Raw genomic sequence first — 18,576 nt, 5'->3', positions numbered from 1 at the left:
TTCCATGAATGATAGAATTTTTAGCTAACTGGTCTACGTGTTCATTATATGTAAGTCCTAAATGTGCTTTGATTCACATCAGTTGTATTTTTTGGGTGTATTTATTAATTTCAAATAAGCATTTTTTAATTAAAAAAATGTATGGATTAGAAGTACTACATGGTAGTTGCGGTTTTTTAATGAATCAGATAAAATTACTGCTGAACTATATGATGCCAATTTAAAATAAATTAAAGCTTCATATATGGCCGCAGCCTCGGCACTAAAAATAGAGAGAGTTGTGGACAGCTTAAACATTTTTTCTATGAACCCTTTTCTACCCTTTGAACTTATAGATGCGTCTGTATAAATACAAACAGATTTTGGCCAATTTGTCAGATAGTTTTTTAAAACAATACGACTTATTAAAGGGTTCTCATGATAAATAGGTTGCATTATATGTACTTGATCCAGTAACTCAAAGAAATCGTTAAAATGTACCACTTTATTTGCAACTGTAAGTTCAGTATCTTTATTTGCAATATTTTGAAATGCTTCGCATTAGGGTGGAGAATTGTTGTGAGTCCAATATTTATTTGTTAAGTCGAAATAATATAAACTACTAATATCTTAATATAAACATGTGTTGTAACAACGAACTTTAAGGAGAAATTTTTGACTGAGATATTCTCTTCTAAATTGACCGGGCGGTTTCATTGTCTCAACATAAAGTGGTTTAATAGGGGTAGATCTCATAGCACCCATGCAACACCGCAAAACTGTGTTTATAAAAACATCTATACAACCCAAAATATTGTTACTAGGGGATCGTAAAGTATAGAGCCATAATCTATAATGGACCTGATATAAGAACGATAAAATAGAAGACAGGTTTCAACATCAGCACCCCACCAGGTTTTTGTAATTGATTTGAGAAAGTTTAGTGCTTTATTACACCTGTCAAGCATAAAGTCAACATGCAGTTTCCAGGTCAGTTTTGTATCCAAAATCATACCCAAATATTTTATCGACTTACAGAGGGGAAGATAATTATCATTTAATATTATTTGTTCTCTTTGAGGCAAATTATGTCTAGTGAATATACAAATGTTAGACTTGTTGTTTACCAACTCAAAACCATTTTTTCTAAACCATCTACAGCAATGTTCATGAACACTTTCCAATGTGTTTAAGCCATTATTGTATTTTTTATAATCAGTATAGATACAGAAGTCATCTATATGGTATTGTATTAAATGAAATTTTTTCGACACTAATATTATGAAAATCGGCTGTGTAAAGATTAAATAGAAGTGGACTTAAAACTATGCCTCTGGAAAACCCGAACTATTAAAACGTGGTCCAATGAGTTGATTGTTTTCTATCCTAATATATATTTTCCTGTTAAAGTAGAAATTGACAATATTTTGTGCAAGCAGGGAAGGTATTTGGAATTGTTGAAATCATTTTTTCTTTTAGCATATCTAAATTTACACTGTCATATGCACCTTCAGTATTCAAACATAATAGTGGAACATACGTATTGCGAGAATATGCATTTTGAATGTGCGTTATGACGGTAGCGAGTGCATCCAAAGTACCACATCCTTGTCTGTAACCGAACTGAGAATTTGGAAGTAGTTTTTTCTCACTTAACCACCATTCAAGTCTTACTTTTAGTATCCTTTCTAATACTTTGAGAACACAAGACATAAGTGAAATTGGTCTGTATGATTTTGCCATACTCGGATCCTTCATTCTCTTTAAAATTGGGATGACAATAACTTTTTTAAATTCATCAGTAAGCGCAGACATAAATTCATTCAATATGTCCAATAAAAGATGTTTAGCGATTGTAGGAAGCAGATCATGCATAGGATACTTAATGTGGTCATAACCAGGACTTGTGCTAGGATGATTATTTAAAACATAGCTTAGTTCTGTCTGTCTAATCGGTTGAAGTAAAAAGTGGTTTTTGTCGGTTACTATTTTCTTAGGTTTATTAGGCATAGATATCACTGTTGAAGGAGCAATTATGTCAAAAAACTCTTCTATCCAAATATCTTTAAAAGATTTTTTTTTGTTGGTGATTTTCTGTATAAATTTCTAGCTTGAGTTTAAAGTACTGATTATGGTATTGATTTATTAAGAGAAGCAACCCAATTGACCAAGCTTTGTTTCGCAATACTTTTTAGTTGTTTTTTTGTACTTGCCATGTTTGATTGACATTTTATATAGTATCCAAAATTACGTTCTTTTTTATAATTCATGAGTGAATATTGCCGGTTTTTAATAATAGTGTCACATTCAGAATTCCACCACGGGGGCGGATTTCGAGTTTTTGGCTTAAAAGGTTTATATTATGGCATTGCAATGTGAGCAGCAAAATTTATACTATTCATTAAATGTTCATATTTGCTTGATGTGTTATGTGTAATTTCAGTATTTTTGTTAAAAAAGTTTTGTACTAACGAAGTATACAAAGGCCAATTAGCTTTTTTGATGTTCCATTTATTTTTTGGTAAATTCTTTTCTGTTTTTGCTTTAATGCAAATATCCAACTGTACAACAAAATGATTTGATCCTAGCGTGTTTGAAGAGATAGACCATTCAGTCTTACTAACATGATCAGGACTGCAGAAAGTAACATTAATCATTGAGTAATTCTGGTTAGGCTGAGTTAGTATTGTTGGTTGTCCATTATTTAAAACTGCAAATTCAACATCATCTGCCATTTTAATCAGCTGTATTCCGATTTTATCATTTGTACTTGAACGTCAAATAGTATGATGGGCATTAAAATCACCTCCTATTATAATTCATGGCTTATTCACTCCTGGCGGAGTGTTTGCCGCCCTTTTGGGCCCTCTGATTCATTTATTGCGGAGAATCAGTCCGCTGTTGTTTTTTTTTTATTATTAAAGCAGCGTGTGTGACTTGGCCCTGTCTACAATTTTCCTCCATTCTTTCCCGCGCTTTCCTTACAGCGCTCCTTCCAATTGTAGATTCTCAGCTTCTTTATGTCTCCTAAGACTTGATCTCTCCATCTTGTTTTGGGTCTCCCCTTTGGTCTCTTGGTTGATGGTCTCCATCCAGTTATTTGCTTTAGCATAGAGTCTGGGTTAGCTCTTTCTGTGTGTCCCAGCCACCTGAGCCTTTACGTCTTCTTGAACTTGATTATGTCTTCACCCTCGATGACTTCTTTAATTTCTTCATTGGTTACTCTTCTATATTCGCCTACACTTATCCTCACCGGTCCCATTGTTCGTCGAATTATCTTTCTCTTTAAGATTTTTAATCTCATTTCATCTTTTTGTGTTAGGCACATCGTCTCTGCACCATAGGTGATCAATGGCCTGATTGCAGTCTTGTAAATTTTTAATTTGGTTTTCTTACTAATGTGCTTTTCTTTTAGAAATTTTTGGTAGTTCCAGTAGGCTTTATTACCCAGTAGGATGCGTTCATTTATTTCATCCGATCTATCATTTCTGTCATTCACCATCACTCCCAGGTATTTGAAACGGCGTACTCTTTCAAATGTATATGCACCAAGCTTAATTTCTTTCTTTATGTTCGTATTCTCTCTTGAACACTTGAGGTATTTCGTTTTGCTTTGGTTTATTACCAGCCCTTTCTTCTTTGCTTCTTTATCTAGTATTAATATTATGTTCTGCATGGTTTTTAAATCTCTAGTAACCAGTGCAATATCGTCTGCATACGCTATCAGTTGGTCTGAAGATTCGATAATCGTTCCCATAATTTTGGCTGCTCTTACTGCCCCCTCTATGGCAATGTTAAATAATGTTGTTGACAGGGAGTCTCCCTGTCTGACACCTACCTCCATTTGTACTTCATCTGACGGGCCTTTCCTTGTTAAGATTCGTGCCTTGGATTCCTTCATAGTCATTTTCGTGAGACTTATTAGTTTTTCTTGGATGCCTAATTGATTCATACCCTTAATTAGCCCCTCCCTTTATACACTGTCAAAAGCTTGCTTGTAGTCAATAAACAGTATATGTAGATATATTCCGTGCTCATAACTTTTTTCGACGATTTGCGTTACAATGTGTATTGCATCTATTGTTGACTTACCTTCTCTGAATCCATGTTGGTATTCACCTATTTTTGTTCTAGTTTCTTTTTCTATTCTTTGTCTAATCAAATTAGTTAATATTTTGTACATTGTATTTAATACCGTGATTCCCCTGTAGTTAGTGCATTTCGTCTTGTCGCCTTTTTTAGTGATTGGTGTTATCAGACCACAATTCCAGTCGTTCGGCATGCGTTCTTCTTCCCATATTCGTTCTATTAGGTTGTGGATTCTGTGGGCTAGTTCCTCACCCCTTTCTTGAAGAACTCATTTATAATGTCGTCTGGTCCTGCTGCTTTCCTTGTCTTTAATCTGTTTATGGTCGCCAATACTTCGCTGTATGAGCGAGGCTCTGATTGTTCTCCATTCCTGTTTTCTGTTTGTTCTTCATTTTCTGCGTTTTCAGCATTGTCTTTCTTTTTAAACAGTTCTCTATAGTGTATTTCCCATTCCATTTTTCCAATATTTGCCGGTATCTCTTTTTTTCTCTGTTATTTTATGTATTTGTATAGTCTTGCATTATCATTACTATTCGCTTGGAGTTCCTGCATCCATTGCATCGAGATCCATTTCTTCTTTTTTGTTTTGCAGCATTTGTCTGACTCTTTCTTCTTCTGTTTATAGTGTAGGAGATCTTTTTGTTTCCCTGTGGCCACCCACCTGTGTCTTGCTTTGTCCTTGTCTTTACTAGCTTGCTCGCATTCTTCATCGTACCAATCCTTTCTTTTATTGTCTTCCATTAGTCCTATCGTCTCCTCTGCTGTTGTTAAGATACTATCTTTTATGTCTTCCCATGTTTTATCTATGTTCGATGGTCTTAGGACTAGTAGTTTTTCTTATAATTTAGTGCAGAATTTTCTGTTTGCATTATCTGTATTTAGTTTCGACCGATACCACCTCTTTTTTTCTTTCTGTCGTTTTTATCCTTAAGTATCTTCAATTTCATGTCGCCTATCACTAAAATGTGATCCGAATCAGCATTGGCTCCCCTGTAGGATCTTACATTCTGTAAAATTGTTCTCCATTTTTTTGAGATTATGATGTGGTCTATTTGGTTTCCATTTGTTGTTCCAGGTATTAGCCACGTTACTTTGTGCTCTTTTTTGTGTTTAGCGCTAATAATAAAAGTATTGATTGCTGCTGCTAGATTACATATTCTCCTGCCATTGTTATTAGTATTTTGATGGATCGTTTCTTTTCCTGCGATTTTTCTGTTCGTGTCTTCTTTCCCTATCTTTGCGTTGAAGTCTCCTAACGGGATTAGTATGTCGTTCTTTGGTATTTCTTCGTACAATTCTTCAAGTTTTTCATAGAATTCATTCTTTTCTTTTTCAGGAGCATTCTCAGTAGGGGCATATATGTTAACAAATGTTAAATTTGCTTGTTTATTTTTCATTTATATATGATATTCTTCCATCAACTGCTTTAAAGTTAATAATCTTGTCTCTTACGCTATTACTAACTAGTAAGGCAGTTCCATTGCGCTCCTGTTTGCTTTCTCCTGCGTAGTACATTGTGTAATTTCTTCTAGCAATCATCCCTTCTCCTGTCCACCTTATTTCTTGTAGCGCTAGTATTCCCATCTTGTATTTTATCATTTCTTTTGCCAACTCTTCCATTTTGCCTGGTCTTAGAAGTGTTTTGATATTCCGCGTTCCTATTCTTATTTTTTTATTTTTGTTTTTTGCTTTATTTTGTTTTGTTTTTGCGTCTTTTCTTACAAAACAGTTTCATGTCCGTATTCATTGTCAACTCCGTTATACTGTCGCACTGTCGCCGTCTTTTGTTATATTTTTTGTTCGTTTTTTGACGCCATTTAATTTACATCTATGCCTTCTAGTTGCTCCAGTGAGAACGGTTCACCATTTATCCATAATTTATCCTTTTTCATTTCTAATATGATGGGTCTGGGTACATTTAACTGGTTAATGTGAGTTAATCTGTGTAAATAAAAATATATGTAATTTATATAATATATATTTTTTTATTTTACAAGGAATTTTACAATTTTTAATTTTAAATAAACTGCAAAAATATTATAAAACGCTTGTTCTTTAACACAATACGGTATTTTCCCTTCGGCAACATTTTCTGCGAAGCGCATTAACTTTACGTTAAATTACCTCTTTTTGTATGTTCCTCACATATGCGGGTCACATGTCGTTGATTCCACACACACAGACAATTTGTGCATAATTTAAAGGAGAAAATTGTAGAAATGGTGGAAAACCCGCGTTTGTTCGTGTTAAAACTCGAAAAAGAATTTTGGCTTGGACGCAAACCTACATTTTTACTGTTTCACGGAAAATTGAGTATCAAAATCTTGCTTAAGGTCGTGAATATAATTTTATTTGTAAAATAAATACAATAAATTTAATTTATGCTAAAGAACTTTACAATGTTAAGGAATATTCTAGTTTATACCGGTCCTGAACATTGTAATAAAAATTCTGTTTCAGTCCCAAAACATTGTCTGTTTTAAATTAATCTATATTAAAATAAACTTAAACAAAAGCAATAAGTGATCGTATATAGTGCAGCTACGCTACGGAATACAAGGGTAAGTTATTCTTATTTTATATATCAAAAACATTTCAAAACATAACGTTTGTAAGGTTAAGTGGCAACCGAAAGACCTGTTATTAGAATTATTTCTGGTTCAATAACTGGTTTAATTACGTACCAATGAGTTTATCAAATGATATCAGATCCAACCTCAAAAATTTGTCAACAGCGATGACTGACGATCAAAAATCTCAAAACAAAACATCATACTCTGCTGTGCTTAATAATACTTCAATTCAGTTTTCTTCTAAAAATCAAGCAATTTTATTTAATGCGCTACAAGAAATGAAAAACAATAAGTCCCCCGGAGGCGATGAAATAGTGGCAGATGCCTTGAAGGTGGCTGAAAAAAGATTATGGCAGGTCCTTGCCAAACTATTCACTAGATGTTTGCAGGAAGCAATAACACCAACCCAGTGGTATAACGCAGAAATTATCATACTTCATAAAAAAGGGGATGCTACCGACCTCAGAAATTACAGGCCCATAAGTCTACTTTCACATATTTATAAACTATTTACAAAAATAATTACGAAACGACTAGAAAATAAATTGGAATTTTATCAGCCCATAGAACAGGCGGGTTTTAGAAAAGGCTACTGGTAATAAAAAATCTTATAGAAAAATGCACTGAATATAATAAACCACTAGCTTTAATATTTGTCGACTATGAAAAGGCATTCGACACCGTAAATCAACAAAAAATGTTGAAAGCCTTGACAGAATGCCGAATTGACTATCGGTATATAAATATAATTAAACATATATACCAAAATGCAACAGCCAGTGTTAGAGTGGGTGATCGTCAAACCCAGAAATTCCCGATACAACGTGGAGTACGCCAGGGGGACACCATATCGCCGAAACTGTTCACTACGCTTTTGAAATATATATGTTAATGGGCAAAACTGACCGACAAGGGCATAAACATAAACGGAGAAAAGCTTAGCCATCTAAGGTTTGCAGATGATATTGTACTAATAGCTGATAGGATAGATGAGGCCAAAGAACTTTTAAATCAGCTCTACCTTTCCTCACTAGAAGGGGGATTGAAAATAAATATATCTAAAACCCAGATGATGACAAATCTTGTAGTCAGCGAAGATATATGCATAGGAACAAGATCCATAGACCAGGTAATGGCCTATAAATACCTAGGTCATGAGATTCGCATAGGAAAAGATAACCAAACCGTTGAGCTTCTCCGTCGTATAAGACTGACTTGGGCAGCCTTCGGCAAGCTGAACCATATTTTCAAATCGTCCGATATACCAATATGCCTTAAAAGAAAAACGTTTAATCAGTGTGTTTTGCCAGTGTTAACTTACGGTGCCGAAACGTTGACCATGACAAGGAGAACAGTTCAAAAAATCCGTGTGTGTCAAAGAACGATGGAGCGTGCTATGTTGGGCGTTTCACTACGAGACAATATCCCAAATCGCCAGCTACGACAAAGAAAAGGAGTGGCTGATGCAGTAGAGAGAGTAGCAACACTAAAATGGAACTGGGCAGGTCACGTGGCTCGAATGACAGACAATAGATGGACAAAGCGGATACTGGAATGGAGACCAAGAGATGATGCCTACCGAAGTAGAGGTCGTCCACCAACACGTTGGACTGACGATGTAAAACGTTGTCATAGGAATTGGATGCAAGAGGAACAAGATCGAAATAGATGGAAAATTATAAGGGAGATCTATGTCCAGCAGTGGATAAGCGAAGATTGAATGATGATGCTACCTGATACTAAAATAGAAGAGTACTTAATAGTTCTTGGTGAAGTTGTTCATCCATGAAATATTTTATTTTCATCAAGACTATTAAATAACAGAATATAATATATCTCTAACGAATCCCTGATTGAAAATGGTATGTCCAATTCAGCAGAAATAACAATAAAAGGCGAAAATCTAAAATCAAGAAGATTATTAACTTCGAACGAAAGAGTGTTACTATCCAATGTTTGCCCTTCTATTCCACTCTAATAGAAAATGAGTAAATTAAATTTGGTCTTAAATTAATGCCACCCATAACCTTCCTTAGAATCCGTAGTCAGCTCCCAGAATTTCAACACGTCTTCAGTTTTAAAAGATAAACATATATTTAACCATTTGTAAATATGGACCTACCCTTATCCTTCTTAATAACGTATGAACAAACTTTGTATCGCAGATTAGATAAATCCTCATGTTTTTATTTGTAAGCAAACAGATCACATTGCAGCAAATTGTTAGAATTATAATTCACAAAATGATTCCACTCTTATCGTCCACCAACCACAACAACCAATACAACAACAACCACAAGAATCCTCCCAGTCTAACAAATCACCCTTATAAATAGAACCAGATCTTCCTATCAGTAATTCTAGTACCGAACCTATATCTAACCAAAAAAAAGGATACAAATGTAATACATCCCGTACTTATAGAAACTAATTGTATATCTCAAGATCAGTCAACGACAAACAAGAGAACAATTTCGGAAATCAATACTACTCCATCTCCAACTGAAGAAATAAATAAAGAATTTAAAATCCCAACACCAACCAGAAAGAAACAAATAAAGCAACCTGAAACGACCATATCAATTCAGGAAATGATGATGCCAACAAAAATAATATGTTACCATATGTCAAATAATTTTAACTTAACATATGAAAAAACTCTTGACTTTTTTGAAAATTATTCTAGCTCCTCTGATCACCTCAGCTTACTACAAACATACACATCGGATATACCCAACTTTATGAATATGATAACAATTAAGCCGTATTTTACAGAAAAAAGTATGAAGATCAAATGCACTAAAATATTAAACAAAATACAAAAAATGCTAGACTCAGATGATGCTGCTAATCAAGACAATGATACTACAACAAATTCATCTCAAGAAATAAACTAAAATCTTCGATCCAATTCTTCAGTGGAATGTTAACGGGTTCTATACCCGTTTAGAAATACTTGAACATTTATGTTCAATAATCTCGCCATCAATTATTTGTTTACAAGAAACAAACTTTAAAGGACGGCATAGTTATGACATGAGGAATTATTCTTGTTTCCATAAAATCCGAAACGAGGCAAATATTACTAGTGGAGGAGTTGTTACATAATGTTAACCAAAAATATGAATCGGAAGCATTATCAATAGATTGTAAATTAGAAGTAGTAGGAGTATCAGTGTCATTTCCAAAAAAAATAAATATCTGTAATATATATATTCCACCTGACTTACCAATCACAGAAGCAGATATTTCAGATGTATTAAATCATATTTCCACTCCCAGAATAGGATTGTTGGAGATTTGCATAGTCACAATCCAATAATGGGGATCCCTCGGAATAAATTCCAAATAAAAAATTTTAGAAAATATAATTACCTTAAAAAACCTAGATCTTTAGCTATTGACTTGTTAATATGTAATTATGTACTGTCACCAAAGTTTTTAGGTGATGTAATCCAGTTTTTATATGAAAAAGATCGTTATCCTATCAAAATTTCTTTCAATAATAATTATGAAGATAATAATACAACTTCAATTTCAAAATGGAATCTAAAGAAAGCGGATTGGTCTTTGTTCAAAAAGTATATCCAAGAGAACTGCCATACCTTAAAAGAAGTCAGCGGAAATCATCACATAGATGAACTTCTAAATTCGTTTATATCACTAATCCATTTTGCTGGTGAAATACATATAGGTGAAACACAAACTCTACATAAAAGCAAGTCATTACCATGGTGGAACGCAGAGTATACTGACATAATAAAAAAATATAAAAAATCCTTTAGCAAATTAAAACGTCACAAAATACCTAAAAAGTCATAGAACATAAGAAATTACGGGCTTCATATAGATATATAACTAAAAAGAACAGAAAACAATCTTGGCAAGAATTTATGTCTTCCATTAACACCAATATACCTATAAGCACCGTATGAGAAAAATATCTGGTAGCAATACACATAGAAGGGTTCCATTACTATGCAAAAATAAACAGATAGTAACATCTAATAACGACATAGCAGAACTACTAGCAAAACAATTTGAAATGAACTCCAGCAATAACAACTTCTAAAAATTTTATCAATACTAAGATGATTTCGGAAAATCAATTAATAGATTTTGATTGCATTGAAGATAATCCTGTTAATATAACATTTACCATAAAAGAGCTTAATCTCTTAATCTCTTTAAGTACCAGCAAAAAATCGGCTTCTTACAAAATCTACCAGATAATGGAAAAAAATATCTTCTTAATCTATACAACAGAATTTAGACAAATAATGAGTTTCCCAAAAAATGGACGCAAGCTATAATAATTCCATTACTTAAATCAAATAAATCACGAACTGATCCTAATTCATATAAGCCAATTTCTCCTACCAATACAATGTACAAAATCTTAGAAAAAATGGTGAACTATAGACTAAGGTGGTTTTTGGAAAATAATAAAATAATAATCAATGAACAAAGCGGCTTTCGCAGGAACAGATCCACCATAGATAATTTAATAGATCGGGAGTCCGAAATCTATGAATAATTTGCAATTAGGAGAGCAAGACAGGAATGTCTTGCTGTCTTTCTCGATATAATAAAAGCGTTTGACATGTCTTGGAGATACGACATTCTTAACACACTTAGTCATTGGGGTGTCAAAGGTAGAACATGCTAACATGCTATATTTTATTTATGATTTTCTTAACAAGAGACAATTTAAAGTTAGGATAAATGGTACAATATCCAGAACTAAAGATCATACAAATGGAAGACCTCAAGGATCCGTTATTAGTTCAACACTATTCTTAGTAGCGATAAACAAAATCTTAGAAAACTTTTCAAAACTTGTTAAGGCGAGATTATACGGTAATGATTTGGTTATATATTTATGAAGAAAAAATATTCTTTCCATACAGAAAGCTTACAATGTGCAATAAATCACCTTAAAAACTGGTCAAAAGCTGTGGGATTGCAATTTTCTACAACCAAAACCAAATGTATTTTATTTTCAAAAAAAACGGCACTCTACAAATCCAGATCATCAGTTATATGGAAACAACTTGAACTTATTTGGGACACTTAAAATTTTTAGGAATGATCTTTGATAAGAAACTGTAATACCATATTATGTAAATACGAGATGTATGTAGAATACTAGTACTAGAATAATGATCTTTGATAAGAAACTGAAATATCATATTAGTAAATTAAGTAATCTTGTTAATCTGGTCTTAATTCAATGCAAACGCTGTGCAATCATAATTGGGGCTCAAATTTTAAAAATCTGATTCATATTTACAAATCACTAGTACGATCAAAACTTGATTATGGATCAGTTGTATACTCATCTGCAAAGAAAACTCTTCTTGTTCAACTAAAAGTCATACAAAATACATCACTACAATAGCTACAGAAGCATTTTGTACTAGAGCCCTTAGAAGTCTATAATGTTTAACCGGGGAGCCACCTTTAAGTTTTAGAAGAATGTACTTATCATTAACATAGGCATCATCCATATGTGCGATACAATCGCATCCCATTTTTCATCACACTATCACTGAACGTTTCAAAGAAACTTATATAAATCATAAAAGGACGAACCCTCCCTTTTACGAGAGAGTTAGTAAAAGATATCTCTCTCTCCATAATATTTAATTACCAAAATTTTTTGATCAGACAAATCAGTCGCACACCCCCCCCCCCTGGACCTTTTCTTCCTGCATTATGTGATCTAACTCTTTCTAAATACAATAAGCTTGAGACTCCCCACGCAACAATTATCCAATGCTTTGTCAGTCCAATCCAATTCTTTCTAGCTCTTGCTTCGTTAGAAAAACCCACATTTTTCATTCTTTTTCAATCAGGGGCCACTCATTCCTAACGTGCGATAGAGAATTCGGGGTAGCAAAAGACTCATTCGCAAGTAGGACCGAATTTTTCTTCCTGAAGAATAATAATATAAATGAGTTCAAAGTTAATATAATTGAGTATAAATTCTCAATATATTGAGTTCAAATATGACAACAAAATACCGGGAATTGTTAAAGTACGTCCATTTATCGAAGGGGTTGTGTTTCATGATTTTTTCTTAAGAAAACCAGCTGGAGTTTGTCCTAGTTTGCCAACAGAGTTTGCTTACACAGAAAAAATCCCTATTAATTCGAAAAAAATGGACAACATCAAGAAACTTGTACAATATGTGCTAGAAGACAAAATGATTTTTTTTATAATGAGCTGATTTTATGGCCTACCACTAATAGTGATGAACCACCAGAGGAAGAGAAAGATTACTAAACGACAATTTCTTAACCTTCAACATGTTTTTTGCCACCTAATAAATTTTTTCCTTAATAATAATGTTTTCTATTAGTTTGCTATTAATAATCATAAAATCATCAGTGTTTGTTTGGAAAAGGCCACAACTCCAAAAACTAAATTATTTTTTACAGTGTACCTATGCCTTTTTTTATGTTGGATTTGTTAATGAAACTTCGTCGTGCATCACATTTTGGGACTTTACTCCGAAAAGAGAAAGATATCTTCGTTAATACCAAAATGAAACGTTTTTTTCGTTTCCTGTAAAATTATCATTCCTGGAGTTGTGGCATTTTCGAAATAACCCATTAAATTAATCACAAATACGGTGTAGATTTAAGTACCTATGTATTATCCCTAGTACAGCTAATAACCCAAAGTGGTTAATGCCGTTATTATTAAAATAAAAAAAAATATTCTAGTTTTTACAAATTCCAAAAATCTCTATTTAAGATCGACATGTAAAATATGTTCTTCGTAATTATAACGAGCTGCTATATAATGAAAGTCAATTCTTAACTGTACGTAAATTATTCTGTTAAAAATCGCTTATACGTATACATAAAAACAAAGATAATAATAAACGTAAGGCCCAAATTAAACAATTCTCTACCAGAGAATTTAAAACAAGTTAAAAATTATAACAAACATAGAGATAAATATGAAATTAAAAAATGGAGTTAAAACAAAACAACGCAACTCTATGAAGAACTGACGAATGGCCAATAGTAATAAATAATGGGGGCTATGATATATCATTTACGTAAATAATTACAAACTAGTGTAAAATTCAGAAAACGTACATCAGATTACAGTTCTCAAAACATAATATGTAAAAACGGTATGATGTATCATGCCCTGCGTTGCTATGCGTAAAATGACCAAGCCACAGCAGAAAATTACATAAAACGTTATTTTCGGTTATGTCATATCCTGAAGATCTGTCAGATAATTCAAATTAACCTAACTTTTGGCTTCTTGTTTGTTTTTGAAAAAATGGATTTTGTAAATTTGTTATTACTCAATGAATTGAATGATGTGGCAGAAAGAAATTATGTAAATGTAGAGCAACGTCAGTTACGGGACACCAGTAACCCATTTGAAATAGATAACCAGCTCTAACTAAATTGCAATAGAATTAAAGGTTCTCTCCCTACTTAATTTTGTAGGAAATGGAAGTTACCAAAAATGTACTGGTAACAACCTGATATTTTCAATGGAACAAAGTACATTTAGTAAAGTATTAACAGAAATAGCTGCAGGGATAGTGGAACACTTGGTGCCAAAATGGTGAAAAAGATGAAGTACAGACTGTAGTTCTCATGGAAATGATTCCAAAGAAGGCAAATCAAAACAATGGTTGGGTGTTGGAAGCACAGAGAATAAGAAGTGTTATTGCTGCAAACTTTGTGTAGTGAAACAAAAACTTATTAATATTTTCATAATTTATTTATTTCAGTTATAGATTTCAGATATAGTTTTATAATCAAATATAGTTTAGTAATATAATTTTGCAATTTACTGATATTTCATCATTTTATAATATATATGATAGTTTTATAATCTAGTAGGTATAGTTTAGTGATATAAATGTTAATATTTCAACTAATTACAAAAAGCTCAAAACAAACAATCTAAAACATATTACTAAGTGGCTCAAAATTTTTTTAAATGTTTAGATAATACAAAGATATTATATTGCTGCAAACTGTATTATAACATATTAAATTAAAAATGTTTATATATTGTTAAAAACAAAAACATAAATCATGTATGTTACATTTAATTACAAAAATGACACAACACTAACAAAATAAAAATATATTACAACCTGGCTCAAAGGTTTTGAAAACCCTTAGACAATATAAAGAAGTGTTATCGCTGCAAATGTTATGTTATAAAATATTTAAATAAAAATGTTTATCCTCAGTTTATTTTATAATTATATGATTTATATTTATACAAACTTTGCGTTATAAAATTGTTAAATAAAAATGTTTAAAAACATAAAACCTGTATGTTACAATTAATTGCAAAAAGTTTAAAACAAACAAATTTAAAATATATTACAAAGTAGTCCAAAATTTGTAAAACCCTTGGAAAATTAAAACATACAAGTAAAGAATACAATTTCAAAAATTAACAAAAACCTAAAATATATCACAAAGTAAACCTACAAATACACCTAAAATATACTACTACAAACAACAAGGTTTGTAGCACAGGCATTAGAACTTTGGGTTGTATAGAACCTTTGTGGAACCTGACATAAAATTCATTAAGGTAGCATACCTTACATGGATAGAGCATTTCATCAGGCAAGAGGTAGGTGCAACAGTCGGAAAGGTTTTTAACAGAAGAGGGCTGATGTTATAATAAAGCCGAAGAAGACCAAGACTTAGGTATCAAGACAATTTAGAGGATGATTTAAAATCTATTGGAGTTAGAATGTAGAGAAGAGTTGGTAGACACAGGGGTGAATGGAGGATTGTCCTAAAGAATTATTTGCACAAGCACAGGGTTTTACATTACAGCCCTGTTAAAGCTGGAAACATATATTCCTGTGTTGCATTGATGTTGACTAATGATAATGGTAAAACAAACTAAAATATATTACAAAATGGTCCAAATGTGCTCATAACCCTTAGAGAATATGAAAGTATTATTCCTGCAAACTTCCGTGTTGTAAAATAAAAATAATAAAAACAAATTGTTAAATAAAAGTGTTTATAATTAGTATATTTCATAATGATATGTAGGTATTTATGTTACAGTTAGTTACAAAATCAAAAAGAATAACACAAAGATCAAGACAAAACAAAAAATCTGAAACATTACAAAGTGGCTAAAAAATTTTGAGTTATAAAATTGTTAAATAAAAATGTTTATATTTAGTTTATTCCATAATTGAGATATAATTTTATAAAGGATATGTTTATAGAATTTTAAATAAAACTATTGGCTCTTTAATTTTCACAGGTTGACTTCCTTTTCCTTCTGAAAAATATTATACACCATAATAAACATAATACATCAATCATTAAACTTTACCTTTAAAATCCAATGTATTTATAATCTGGGGCTCCCCAAGATGAATCTTTGAAATGAGTTGCAAAATCTTCCACTCATTGAACACCTAAAAATTTAGCATTTATTAAATTTGATAGTAACAGAAATTAATTTTCTTACATGTCTTCATTGTTCTCCTGTTTTTTTTTAGGGCCACCATCTACTGTATTTACCATGATAGCAAATTCCTCTCACAATTGGGCTACTTTCTTAGCCTTCCTTGACTATTTTGCCAGTAAGCACTATTTATTTTTATGAAGTCTAACGTCACTTCTAATTGTTTCCTGGTTGTTTTCTTTTTAATTGAAGCCATTAGTTTATTTTATTATAATTATAAAAAAATAGTAAATTATTTCCACAAATTACATACAATAACATAACCTAACTAAGAGCGAAAACGGCACCTAATTTTAGACAGCTTAAAAATTACATTTACATATAGATCAATTACATATCAAGGTAGGCAACCCGTTATACGTAGTTCTTACATCATACCGATTTGAAAATTTTTACATAAATGTGTTAAAATTGTAGTTTACAGCATGTAATTATTTCACATAAATGATACATCATAGCACTCATTATCTAAATAGACTTTTATTACCAACTACAACATTTCTTGAATTTACTGCGGTTACTATCATGTACTCACATTATTCGTGTACTAACATATTGTGTCACATGCCATATTAAAATTAAAGTAAATGTATTTTTGTAAGTGCGCATTTGTAACTAAATATTTATATTTATACTATATATATATTTAATTTGTTAAAAATTTCTTTGTTTGAATATATATTTTTTCACGCCGCACAAGTGGTGTTACTTTTATTCTAGCTCTACTTCAGTGAATTTTTATGTTTATTTAGTATTTAGTATTATTTTTGTTTTTTGTAATCTATATTATATTGCAAGCTTTCTAAATAATTATTGCTGTTATTGTTATTATTATATTATTAATTTATTCTCTTGTTGATCAGGTAGATATTTGATCTTTATTCTTTGTTAGCCCAGTCTGGTTAAAAAAAAGGTGGAAAAATGTTTCGCAGATATCTGAAGCTTTTAAGACATAGGTGGGGGATACTAGATGATGAATAGATGAAAAGATACTCCTAGTTTTACCTTGCGTTTCTTTTAAACAATAATTTATGGTCACAATTTGATTTTTTGTCTATAAATTTTTTCCCTTATATTTTAAATAAACAATATTCATGTAATTTTTTATGTCAAGAATATCTTCATTTCCCCGTTTTTTTAATTAAAATTGATAAATAATTTACAGAGATATTTGCAAAAAAGCAGTTTTTTTGCACTAATTTATAAATTTTATTAATTTTTTTATTAACAAAATAAAATGGTATTAATACATTTAAACATCAAGGAATTACCATCTTTTAGATTTGTGCGAAATTTCTCCCCGATCAGTCAAATATTTTATAAGTTATTTAATTTGTTTATCCCTAAGGCTAATTATTTAAACTATTGAGCTTGCCCTATGCATGATGCTAGACACATTCAGCAAATTTCATAGGTTTCTTTAAGACTTGGACTATCTCAGAAGTTAAATGCATATTGAGTTTTCATCGAAATTATTTACAAAATAAACATTTGAAAAAGTAGTATGTATTTTACTTATAAACAATTGTAATAACTTCTATATTTTTCAAGCTACAGACTTGTACGTACAACCATTGGATAACTGGTAAAAATGCTCACATTAAAAAATAAAAAACCTTCTATGACCAATAGGAACGAAGTTAGTGACTATTTTAAAAAAAATCATATCTCTATTGTTTATAAACATTAAGAAGTAAAATTTGCACAAATTTTGAATGAAAATCTAAACTTATATATTTTATAAATTAAATTTCAGGTAATTTTTACACATTATATTATTATATTCCTTATATTAATTATAATTGTTTGTATTTTTATAATTAACAATATTGATTTTTATTTTATTTTTCTTACAAATATGATATACAATATTAATCTAATCTGCCTTACTGCTTTGATAAAATAAGTCGATTTTTTCATCACTTGCCTTATTAAATTTTGTAATGTTTATTGAACTTTACTTTTTTTATTTTCTTTACATACATTGGTTTAAAAGATAAAATTTGGTTCATTTATTCGACTTCACTGTCAGGTCTGAACCTTTTTGTTGCAGGTTGTTTGTCTTCACTTATTAAGTCAGTCTTTCCATACATTAACATATTAATGGGCGATCTTAATGCCAAGGTGGGTCAAGGTAAGGTAGGAGAACAAGTAGGAAAATATGGGGTTGGAAACAGAAATGACAGAGGAAATCGATTGGTTCAATTTTCCCAAAGTGAAGACTTCGTAATAACAAATACCTTTTTCAAATTACCTCCTCGACGGTTATATGCATGGACATCTCCACAACATACCAAATAAAAAATAGTGAGAAATCAAATAGACTACATTATGATAGCAAGCAGGTATCATAATGCTGTTAAATGTACTAAGACGTACCCAGGAGCTGATATAGGCTCAGATCATAACCCAGTAGTTACTGTGATAGAGGCGAGACCAA

At 31.5% G+C, this 18,576-nt stretch overlaps 1 protein-coding gene and 1 long non-coding RNA gene across 2 annotated transcripts in view; both read right to left on the bottom strand.

The window, feature by feature from the left end:
• The window catches only part of Neto (Neuropilin and tolloid-like), a 1,182,027-nt gene that overhangs the window by 1,010,689 nt on the left and 152,762 nt on the right, over positions 1 to 18,576 (bottom strand). The gene's annotated exons all lie outside the window — the stretch shown is intronic.
• On the bottom strand, positions 15,911 to 16,167 carry LOC140440617 (uncharacterized). The gene is made up of 3 exons (XR_011950888.1): positions 16,140 to 16,167; positions 16,002 to 16,086; positions 15,911 to 15,947 (listed from the first exon to the last, which is right to left on the bottom strand). It is a non-coding gene; the product is annotated as an uncharacterized lncRNA (long non-coding RNA).

Source organism: Diabrotica undecimpunctata, chromosome 5 (assembly GCF_040954645.1).
Source record: "Diabrotica undecimpunctata isolate CICGRU chromosome 5, icDiaUnde3, whole genome shotgun sequence".
Classification (NCBI taxonomy): domain Eukaryota; kingdom Metazoa; phylum Arthropoda; class Insecta; order Coleoptera; family Chrysomelidae; genus Diabrotica; species Diabrotica undecimpunctata.
Note: the sequence above shows the minus strand (reverse complement) of the source record. Positions and strands in the feature narration are given on the sequence as shown.